Here is an 11,172-nt window from a genome sequence, read left to right as displayed (position 1 = left end):
GGGGTTTGGACTGGGAGACGCAGCTAGACCGCTCCTGCTATGTGGGCACCAGACTGGCAGTGTGCTCCCCCAGAGTTAGCCCACGGTGTTGGGAAGGATGCCGGGCTCCAGCGTCAACCCCTGTCCCAGGACGGAACCACGGGCTCACCGCTACCCCGGCTTGGGACACCAGCTTGGACCCACCCCAGTCAGATCAGCGGCCCCATCTCCGGTCCAGTCAGCACCTCCTTCATCTACAGGCGGAGGGCCCACGCCTACAGCCCATCAGACGGAGCTCACCAGCCTCCAAGTGGAGCTTGACTGGCTCCGTCAACTCATCAGCCTCCAGGAGTTCCAGCTGGACATCCTATCCTCCTCGTATCTCCAGGAGAAGGTTTCTGTCCAGCCAGCTGCCCCACCTCCGGTCCAGTCAGCAGCTCCCTCGTCTCCAGGCCAAAGGACCGAACCCACAGCCCATCCAACAGAGCTCGCCGGTCTCCGAGCTGAGCTGGTCCGACTCCTTCAGATTTTCAGGCTCAGGAGCTCCTGGTGGACAATCTAACCTCCCTGCTTTTCCAGTTACCAGCTCCACCAGGTCCTGCGCCACCAGTCCAGTCTGCGCCAGGTCCCGCGCCACCAGTCCAGTCTGCGCCAGATCCCGCGCCACCAGTCGAGTCAGCGCCAGGTCCCGCGCCAACAGTCCAGTCAGTGATAGGTCCCGCGTCACCCGTCCAGTCAGCGCCAGGTCCCGCGCCACCCTTCCAGTCAGTGCCAGGTCCCGCGGTGGTCCAATAGGCTCCGCCCCCGGGCCAGCCTGTCCAAGAGTCTCCGCCCCGGAGCCAGCCTGTCCAAGAGGCTCCGTCCCCAGGTCAGCCTGTCAGAGAGGCTCTGCCCCCGGTCCAGCCGGTCCAGTTGTCAGCGCACAGTCCGGCGGCACCAGCCAAGGAAGCGGTCCCGTCTGCAGCGGTTCCGCCTCGACTCCAGAAGTTGGCGGCCCCTCCTGCGGCGCCTCCACTCCAGAAATCGGCGGCGCCTCCAGTCCAGAAGTCGATGCCTCCAGTCAGGAAGTCGGCGCCTCCAGTCCAGAAGTCGACGCCTCCAGTCCAGAAGTCGACGGCTCCAGCCCGGAGGTCGACGCCTCCAGCCCAGATGTCAACGCCCCCAGCCCAGGGGTCGACGTCGCCTCCAGCCCAGGGGTCGACGTCTCCTCCTCCAGCCCATAGGTCGGCGACGTCTCCTCCTCCAGCCCAGAGGTCGGCGACGTCTCCTCCAGCCCAGAAGTCGACGACGTCTCCTCCAGCCCAGAAGTCGACGACGTCTCCTCCAGCCCAGAAGTCGACGACGTCTCCTCCAGCCCAGAAGTCGACGACGTCTCCTCCAGCCCAGAAGTCGACGACGTCTCCTCCAGCCCAGAAGTCGACGACGTCTCCTCAAGCCCAGAAGTCGACGACGTCTCCTCCAGTCCAGAAGTCGACGACGTCTCCTCCAGCGTCTCTACCTGCCGAGTCTACCCCTGCAGCGGCTCTGCCTCCGGTCACCGCCGGTCCTGCCCTCGCCAGGTGCGGAGGGGCCACGCCTACAGCCCATCAGACGGAGCTCGCCGGCCTCCAAGTGGAGCTTGACCGGCTCCGTCAACTCATCAGCCTCCAGGAGTTCCAGCTGGACACCCTATCCTCCTCGTATCTCCAGGAGAAGGTTTCTATCCAGCCAGCGGCTCCGCCTCCGGTCCAGTCAGCAGCTCCCTCGTCTCCAGGCCAAAGGACCGAACCCACAGCCCATCCAACAGAGCTCGCCGGTCTCCGAGCTGAGCTGGTCCGACTCCGTCAGATTTTCAGTCTCCAGGAGCTCCTGGTGGACAATCTAACCTCCCTGCTTTTCCAGTTACCGGCTCCACCAGGTCCTGCGCCACCAGTCCAGTCTGCGCCAGGTCCCGCGCCACCAGTCCAGTCTGCGCCAGGTCCCGCGCCACCAGTCCATTCTGCGCCAGGTCCCGCGCCACCAGTCCAGTCAGCGCTAGGTCCCGCGCCACCCGTCCAGTGAGCGCCAGGTCCCGCGCCAGCCGTCCAGTCAGCGCCAGGTCCCGCGGTGGTCCAAGAGGCACCGTCCCCGGGCCAGCCTGTCCAAGAGGCTCTGCCCCCGGGCCAGCCTGTCCAGTTGTCAGTGCACAGTCTGGCGGCACCAGCCAGGGAAGCGGTCCCGTCTGCAGCGGCTCCGCCTCCACTCCAGAAGTTGGCGGCCCCTCCTGCGGCACCTCCACTCCAGAAGTCGGCGGCGCCTCCAGTCCAGAAGTCGGCGCCTCCAGTCCAGAAGTCTGCGCCTCCAGTCCAGAATTCGACGCCTCCAGTCGAGAAGTCGACGCCTCCAGTCCAGAAGTTGACGCCTTCAGTCCGGAAGTTGTCGCCTTCAGTCCGGAAGTCGACGCCTCCAGCCCGGAGGTCGACGCCTCCAGCCCAGAGGTCGACGCCTCCAGCCCAGAGGTCGACGCCCCCAGCCCAGACGTTGACGCCTCCAGCCCAGACGTCGCCTCCAGCCCAGGGGTCGACGTCTCCTCCTCCAGCCCAGGGGTCGACGTCTCCTCCTCCAGCCCAGGGGTCGACGTCTCCTCCAGCCCAGAAGTCGACGACGTCTCCTCCAGCCCAGAAGTCGACGACGTCTCCTCCAGCCCAGAAGTCGACGACGTCTCCTCCAGCCCAGAAGTCGACGTCGTCTCCTCCAGCCCAGAAGTCGACGACGTATACACCAGCCCAGAAGTCGACGACGTCTCCACCAGCCCAGAAGTCGACGACGTCTCCTCCCGCCCAGAAGTCGACGACGTCTCCTCCAGTCCAGAAGTCGACTACGTCTCCTCCAGCGTCTCTACCTGCCGAGTCTACCCCTGCAGTGGCTCTGCCTCCGGTCACCGACGGTCCTGCCCTCGCCAGGTGCGGAGGGACCACGCCTACAGCCCATCAGACGAAGCTCGCCGGCCTCCAAGTGTAGCTTGACCGGCTCCGTCAACTCATCAGCCTCCAGGAGTTCCAGCTGGACCTCCTATCCTCCTCGTATCTCCAGGAGAAGGTTTCTGTCCAGCCAGCGGCCCCGCCTCCGGTCCAGTCAGCAGCTCCCTCGTCTCCAGGCCAAAGGACCGAGCCCACAGCCCATCCAACAGAGCTTGCCGGTCTCCGAGCTGAGCTGGTCCGACTCCGTCAGATTTTCAGTCTCCAGGAGCTCCTGGTGGACAATCTAACCTCCCTGCTTTTCCAGTTACCGGCTCCACCAGGTCCTGCGCCACCAGTCCAGTCTGCGCCAGGTCCCGCGCCACCAGTCCAGTCAGCGCCAGGTCCCGCGCCACCAGTCCAGTCTGCGCCAGGTCCCGCGCCACCAGTCCAGTCAGCGCCAGGTCCCGCGCCACCAGTCCAGTCAGCGCCAGGTCCCGCGCCACCCGTCCAGTCAGCGCCAGGTCCCGCGCCACCCGTCCAGTCAGCGCCAGGTCTCGCGCCACCCGTCCAGTCAGCGCCAGGTTCCGCGCCACCCGTCCAGCCAGCGCCAGGTTCCGCGCCACCCGTCCAGTCAGCGCCAGGTCCCGCGGTGGTCCAAGAGTCTCCGCCCCCGGGCCAGCCTGTCCAAGGGTCTCCGCCCCCGTGCCAGCCTGTCCAGTTGTCAGCGCACAGTCCGGCGGAACCAGCCAGGGGAGCGGTCCCGTCTGCAGCGGCTCCACCTCCACTCCAGAAGTTGGTGGCCCCTCCTGCGGCGCCTCCACTCCAGAAGTCGGCGGCGCCTCCACTCCACAAGTCGGCGGTGCCTCCAGTCCAGAAGTCGATGCCTCCAGTCCAGAAATCGACGCCTCCAGTCCAGAAGTCGACGCCTCCAGTCCAGAAGTCGACGCCTCCAGCCCGGAGGTCGACGCCTCCAGCCCGGAAGTCGACGCCTCCAGCCCGGAAGTCGACGCCTCCAGCCCAGAGGTCGACGCTTCCAGACCAGACGTCGATGCCTCCAGCCCAGATGTCGACGTCGCCTCCTGCCCAAGGGTCAACGTCTCCTCCTCCAGCTCAGAGTTCAACTCCTCCTCCTCCAGCCCAGAGGTCGGCGACGTCTCCTCCAGCCCAGAAGTCGACGACGTCTCCTCCAGCCCAGAGGTCGACGACGTCTCCTCCAGCCCAGAAGTCGACGACGTCTCCTCCAGCCCAGAAGTCGACGACGTCTCCTCCAGCCCAGAAGTCGACGTCGTCTCCTCCAGCCCAGAAGTCGACGACGTCTCCTCCAGCCCAGAAGTCGACGACGTCTCCACCAGCCCAGAAGTCGACGACATCTCCACCAGCCCAGAAGTCGACGACGTCCCCACCAGCCCAGAAGTCGACGAAGTCTCCTCCAGTCCAGAAGTCGACGACGTCTCCTCCAGTCCAGAAGTCGACGACGTCTCCTCCAGTCCAGAAGTCGACGACGTCTCCTCCAGTCCAGAAGTCGACGACGTCTCCTCCAGCGTCTCTACCTGCCGAGTCTACCCCTGCAGCGGCTCTGCCTCCGGTCACCGCCAGTCCTGCCCTCGCCAGGCGCGAGCCTCCCAGAGCCCGCCGCCGTCTCCTCCTCTGCCCCAGACGCAGGCCCCTGGACTCTACTGGTCCCTGCCTCTTCTCCACCAGTCCCTCGGTTCCTCTCGACCCTCCTTCCTGGTCCCCCTCCTCCCGCCCTGCTCTGTGTTCCTGTGGGCGTCTGGAATCCGCTCTCTGGGGGGGTGGGGGTGCTTTTATTGTGGGCAGTATAAGGCACACCTGTGCACTACTCATGATGTCGGATCAGCATCTTGATGTGGCATACCTGTGAGGTGGGATGGATTATGTCACACCCTGTTCTGTCTCCCCATTCTGTTCAGTCATGTGTCTCTGTTAATTGCTCCCACCTACCTCTCTTTTTCCAATCACCCAAGCTCCCAGCCCTCATGTATTTAAACCCTCTCAGTTCTGTGTCTTTTGACGGTTTATTGTTTCAGTGTCCAGCGTGTTTTTATATTAAACTTTACTAAACGTTCGTGTCTATCTGCCTGCCTTCCTCACCCGCATGTGGATCCTCACCTCCGCTTCACTCACCAGCATGCCGTGACAGATTATCTCAGCAATGCAGAAGTGCTCACTATCACACATTTAGATTGATTTGTGAACAATGTTTGAGAAAAATGGTAATATTGTGTATCTGGAATGTATTTTAGATCTTTATGTCCATCTCATGGAAAATCGGAGCAGAAACAAAGGTGTTGCGTTTATATTTTTGTTGAGTGTATGTGTAAATGCGGTGTTGGTCAGAACTTCAGAATCTTGGAAAGCGGCGTCTCTGGATGAAAAAGAATTTGGTTTGTTCTAAACTATGATGTTATCTTCAGAAGCACATTCAGACGCAATCTCTGTGTTCTACCTCACCCTTTTGATGACCTTCGTCACGGATTCGGAGGTCAGAGAGGCAGGATGACCTCTGGGCACCCAGGTCCGGTAGATTGACTGCGAGCACCGACTTCTCCGGTCCAAAAGATATCACCACGCAGCACAGGTTGGAATCAGCTTGCGTCTCAGGAATAACTCTTAAGGAGTTGAACAATATCAGCTTTGTTCTGCATGAACTGTTTGCTGTCTCAGCTTTGTAGGTGCAAAAAGGTTTTGATGATGTGTCAAAATCTTTGATTATTAAAGAGATATGCTAAAGATGGCCGGTCTGAAGCTTTCTCTAGAACTGGCAAATCACTCAAAGTGATTTAGTTTTAAAGAATTTACGTTATGATTTTCACAGTCAATCAGAGGCTGACAGGAAAGAAGATGTTACCAAGACAACTCAGAAACACGACTTCTTTAATATGGAAGTCCTGACTGGTAAAGAAAACAAGTTATGTGTTGTAGCCTAACTTAACCGTACTTGTTATTGTGGATGTGCAGGTGTGAGGACCTTGTCGTCAAAACATCTGAGGAGACAGAAAAATGGGAACGGTGCGGTAAAGTTATGAGGAAAAACAGTTCAGAAGTTAACCTTTCTACCTATTACTTACCTAAAAATGTTTTTGTGTAACAGATGATGCATTCTGGATAATTGGAGTGTCGAGAAAACCGGATGACTTTTGAACGTTTTGGTGAGTAGGCAGTTTTAAGACCGCTAACGGACTAGCAGCAAAAGCTTATCTTAAAGTGAAACTGAGTTGGAAAAAACTTATGTGCTAAAACGTTTAAGTACCAGTTCACTGACAGTATGTTGAAAATGTATTGGTTTTAATCACTAGTATGAAGCTAGTCTGGTGACATTGAGGGGGGGGGGAGGGACCTTGCCACGCAGTCGTGGCCGCAAGTTATTTTTCCCCCTCAAATGTCACCAGACAGGCACCATAATAGGAGTTTTCCATTTGCTGTAACATTTTTTCTTTGCCAAATAACCTCCACTTTGTACAGCGATACTGCTAAAAGATGGTGATGAAACCAGAGACCTGATTTGTTTATGAATGGGTAAATTAAATGATTCTGTACTTAATTATTTAAAGAAAACTTCACATCTGTGAAAACACTTTTGTTAAAAACAGATTTACAGCCATGATTTAAGGTTATATTTTTATCTTTTGGGAAGAAATTATTACAAAGAAAATCATTGTAATAAAAATGGATTTTTGTAAAGATTTATTGTGCTCAATAGTAATCTTTGACATGCTATATACAGGGTACATGTGCTATATATGACTATCAAAGGTATTGGCCAGACTCAGCATTAAAATTGTAAAAATTCAGTGTAACTATACTTTACCAATTATATAAATATGAACTTGGTTCAGTTTTTCATTTTGTTAAAGAGCAAGTCACCCTCAAATCAACTTTTTTGCTATTAAACTATATAAATGAGTCTCTAATCGTTAGGGGTATAACAGTACGCTAAAATCGTATTCGATTCGGTTCAGTGTTTTGAAGAGCTCAGTTCAAATCGTTTTCTGTATATTATTATATTTATTTATTTATTGTCTGAAGCGGCTTCTGTAGTGAGCAGAACCAGGTGTCCTCACAAGCTGCTGATCTAGTATGATGTCTTTAAATATTTCACAGTTTATTTGCGCAGCTATGAGTGTCACTCTCATACGTGTTTGACTGTTGATGCGCCTTGTTTTTATTTCTGCAGTGAGCCTTAAAAACTCACCTCAGACTGCCCACTTTCTTCTTTAAAACTCATATTAGAGGGTATCCGCAGGTCCTTAAAAAGTCTTAAAGTTTTAAATTTGCTTTTTTAAATTTAAGGTCTTAAAAATCATTAGAAATGACAAATAATCCTTAATTACAGTTTCCAAATGTCTTAAATTACCAAAGACCCAATGAACAAGAATTTGTAGTTAGTGTTCAGCATTTTTTGTTTATGATATTGGCATAAGTGGAACTGTACACATTCAGTTGGTTGTGAAAGGGGGCTATTTTTAGATGAGCACATTAGCTGGTTAAGCTAGTGGGAGCTTGCACCATGGGGAAGTGCAAGTTTAATGGTAACTGGGTGGGTAATCCCACGTTTGCGACGTGGTTAGCACCAGTGCCAGGCAATAGCTGAAAATTATAGCTTAAATATAATTAAAAAATAGCTTAAATTTGGTCAAAGTGGCCTTAAAAAAGGTCTTAAAAAGCCTTAAATTTGGCTCCCTTAAACCTGCAGATACCCTGTTAAATAACGAGCTTTCTCCGCATCGTATTTTTTGTTGTAGAATGAAAACATTACATCAACTGCCGTGGGGGAAAAGTTCAGTAGACATGTTGTTTACGTTCAGCGTCTCTACTGTCTCCACAGTAGCAGCGACAGCCAGCTGGTTTGATCTGCTCAGAAAGACATTGATCAGAATTTGCAGATCACCTTTTTTAATCGGAGATCAGGTGCGTGCAACCATCATGCGTCACTCAATACAGCGTCGGTGCGGAAACTCGCCTATGAACTTTGATCTGCTGCACTTAAATCATGCAAACAAAATTTCATTATTTAATGGAAAATGAACCAAAATGGTACGCAAGTGGCCCGAACCGTTAAACCCCTAATATATACATGCAGCTGTAAAATTGGCAGCATATAATTTTGTTTTTTTTCTGTAGATTACTGAATTACACATCAGGACAGTATGATGGAGTTAAGACCTGTAGTCAGCTGAGAGCTCCCGGTGGTACGAGCACAAAAATTAAATATTTAACAAAAGTAAACAAACTGTACCGATTTTGGTTCTTAAGACTAACAGAATCCTTCCCGGTGTCCAAATCGGGTCGCGGGTCTTCTGCCTCAAACGGTCCAAAACATGTCTGCACCTCCGGTAGTGATATCCAGCTAGCGGGGTCGGAGTTCGGTTGAACTTCTCCGGTAATCATCCCAGAGAAAAAAACAATCTGACCGACTAGCAGAGGCTTCAGAAGCTACATCTTGACTTGTTCTCAGCTATAACTCTAACACAGAAACATCGTAGTCAGGTGCTTTTTCTTCAGACCTCCTGTGAAACGTCACCAGCTGTCCAGGGCTTAGACCTGAAGCTAGTTTCTGTTTTTCCCGCGCCAGTCAGAAACATCAGATTTTCTTCAAATTCCAGCCGTGAAAATCCAAAAACATTTTTCATTGAGGTTTTATACTTTAAACATGCCATTCAAAGGAATTTAGCCTGTGGCCAATATCATTAAGATAGATTTTGAGTACTAGATAGTAAAGCCTCTATTCTGTGGTTAGAAGTCTCCTCGACGAGGGAGTGGAGAGCCGGACCAGAACACATCATCTCCTTTTCCAAGGGTGATGAACGAGATGTACTGAACCTCACTGAGGAAACAGCACCGGCAGGATTCAGCAGTGTGGTAGGACTGACTTTGGGTTGCAATGATTATAAATTTATAAAAAAAATTTGCCCCCTCAGAGTTTTCATGAATGTTAACTAGATCTATTAAACCTTAAAGGGCTTTCTGATCAGTTTATCTCTGCTGTCAAATTGGCATTTTTGACATGTGATTCGATGAGGATTAGCTCTCTTCTGGTGGATGAGGGTGGAAATGCATTTTTTTTTTTGCCTCTTCCTTGTTGGCTTCACTTTCATACCAGAATTATGGGGGCTGTCGTGGTGGAAATTATTCCATCTAACCACTCCCTGGTTCTTTGGAGGTGACCCTGAAGAGAGATCCACACTTTAAGCTAGGGCTGGGCGATATGGCCTAAAACTAATATCACAATATATTGAGGATTTAACCTCAATAATGATAAATGGACCATAACTGCAGGTAAGTTGTCCACTAGATGGGGCTGTCACATGTATTATATTTAGTCAAATTTTTACGCATCTCAAGGTGGTACAGCTTCTTAAAGGGACATGAATGTTGCCCAGCTACACACATCTTTTCATTTTTTTATTATCAAATTTATTGACATGGGAAAAATGATCTCGATAAGAGTCAGAAATTTCGATAACGATACATTTTCGATTTATTGCCCAGCCCTACTTTAGGCCCATTATAATATGTACACACACAAAGATCTTTGGTTGGCTTCTGGTGAGAAGAACACAAGCAGTTCCCTGCCGATGTATCTTCTAACTTTCGACTCTTCTCGTCAGCCCTTTTATTGAATTGCATGAAAATTTTTTTTAATTTTACAACAGTTCCACAATAGACTGGGGCGTTCCCACTTCACAGTCATACACTACTCCTCCTCATGGGAGCGGTCTTCATGAGTTCACAGTCTAAAGCACCTTCTGACTTTCCCTGACCCTCAACATCCAAGACTTTTTCTAAGACTGAACTTGTGATCTCTGGCTCAGCAACGAGGTCAAAAGTTTATCAATCAGACACTTCCCCATGACATAACTCGTGATCTTCTTTTGACCACAAGCAGTAAGAGTCAGGCCATTGTTATAGAAACTTTCAACACCAATGTTTTCTGGAACGTTATCTCTGTTAGTCTGCAGCACTTCGACAAAGTTTTATTTCCTTATATATGAAGATTAAATGATTGACCAACACATTCATAACCTGACAGCAATTAGACTGAAGTTGACTATATTAGTTTAAACAGAAAAGGTTATATTGGTTAAGTGTAAAAATGATTATTCTCAAAAAGATTATATTGATTAGCTTTAAAAATGATTATGCTGATTAGGGCTGCAATGATTCCTCGAGTAACTCGAATGATTCGCTGACAAAAAATATTCGAGAATTTTCCGCTGCCTCGAGGACTCGTTAAATAGACCATAGCTGAATATCCGGCATTGCGCATGGATTCTTTATGTGTTGCGCAACGCGGTTACGTCACAGATTATACGTGCCATGTACTCTACTGCACAGCGCGCAGCGGTCTTTTCGTCTTTTCAGCTGGGTAGCCGACAATGGCAGACGCCATGGAAATAAATGGAAACGAGCAAGACCAAAACGAAGGATATAGTAAGCGACAGAAGTTTTCCAAGGCATGGGATCACTTTACATTAAAAAGCAAGGAAAACGCCATTGTATGCAAGCATTGCAAGGTGGAGCTACCACAACAGCACTTCTTCCATGCTGCTGCACCTCTTAAGAAAGCATCCGACTGAGGGCATGAGTGAACGTGCCGAGATCAGGTAAATAAACTTTTTTTCAGGACGTAAATATTGACTCAGCTGTAGTGTCAATAAAATACATTTATTTGTTATAAGTTAGTTTTAAATTTCTGCCCTAAAATGCATCTGTTAAGTGTATATTTTTAAAATTGGTTTACAAAAAAAAATCTTTGTGTAGCGGAGGCAAATGTGTATTTCTGTATAAATATACAATATTACCTTACTTGATCTTTATTGTAAATATCAGAAGATTATAGGATTTTTGCTTTATTAAGTAATTATACACACCTCGTCTTGATTCAGAAAAGAGTCAGGTTTATAATTGTAAGAATTTATTTTAGAAACAATTAAAACATGACAAGTGAACTAAGCATTTACTGTGAATGGATGGAGCTAAAGGTGATGTAGGAACCTACACTCAACAAAAATATAAACGCAACACCTTTGTTTCTGCTCCGATTTTTCATGAGATGGACTTAAAGATCTGAAATTCAGTCCAGATACACAATATTACCATTTCTCTCAAACATTGATCACAAATCAGTCTAAATGTATGATAGTGAGCACCTGTGCTTTGCTAAGATAATCCATCCCACCTCACAGGTGTGCCACATCAAGATGCTGATCTGACATCATGAGTAGTGCACAGGTGTACCTTATACTGCCCACAA

The 11,172-nt window shown here is 50.3% G+C and overlaps 1 long non-coding RNA gene across 1 annotated transcript; it reads left to right on the top strand.

Annotated features, from left to right (window-relative positions):
• Positions 1 to 5,285: 5,285 nt before the first annotated feature.
• On the top strand, positions 5,286 to 8,858 carry LOC139071479 (uncharacterized). The gene is made up of 4 exons (XR_011521363.1): positions 5,286 to 5,496; positions 5,877 to 5,927; positions 6,010 to 6,067; positions 8,656 to 8,858. It is a non-coding gene; the product is annotated as an uncharacterized lncRNA (long non-coding RNA).
• The last annotated feature ends 2,314 nt before the right edge of the window (positions 8,859 to 11,172 follow it).

Source organism: Nothobranchius furzeri, chromosome 8, assembly GCF_043380555.1.
Source record: "Nothobranchius furzeri strain GRZ-AD chromosome 8, NfurGRZ-RIMD1, whole genome shotgun sequence".
Taxonomy (NCBI): Eukaryota; Metazoa; Chordata; class Actinopteri; order Cyprinodontiformes; family Nothobranchiidae; genus Nothobranchius; species Nothobranchius furzeri.
Note: the sequence above shows the minus strand (reverse complement) of the source record. Positions and strands in the feature narration are given on the sequence as shown.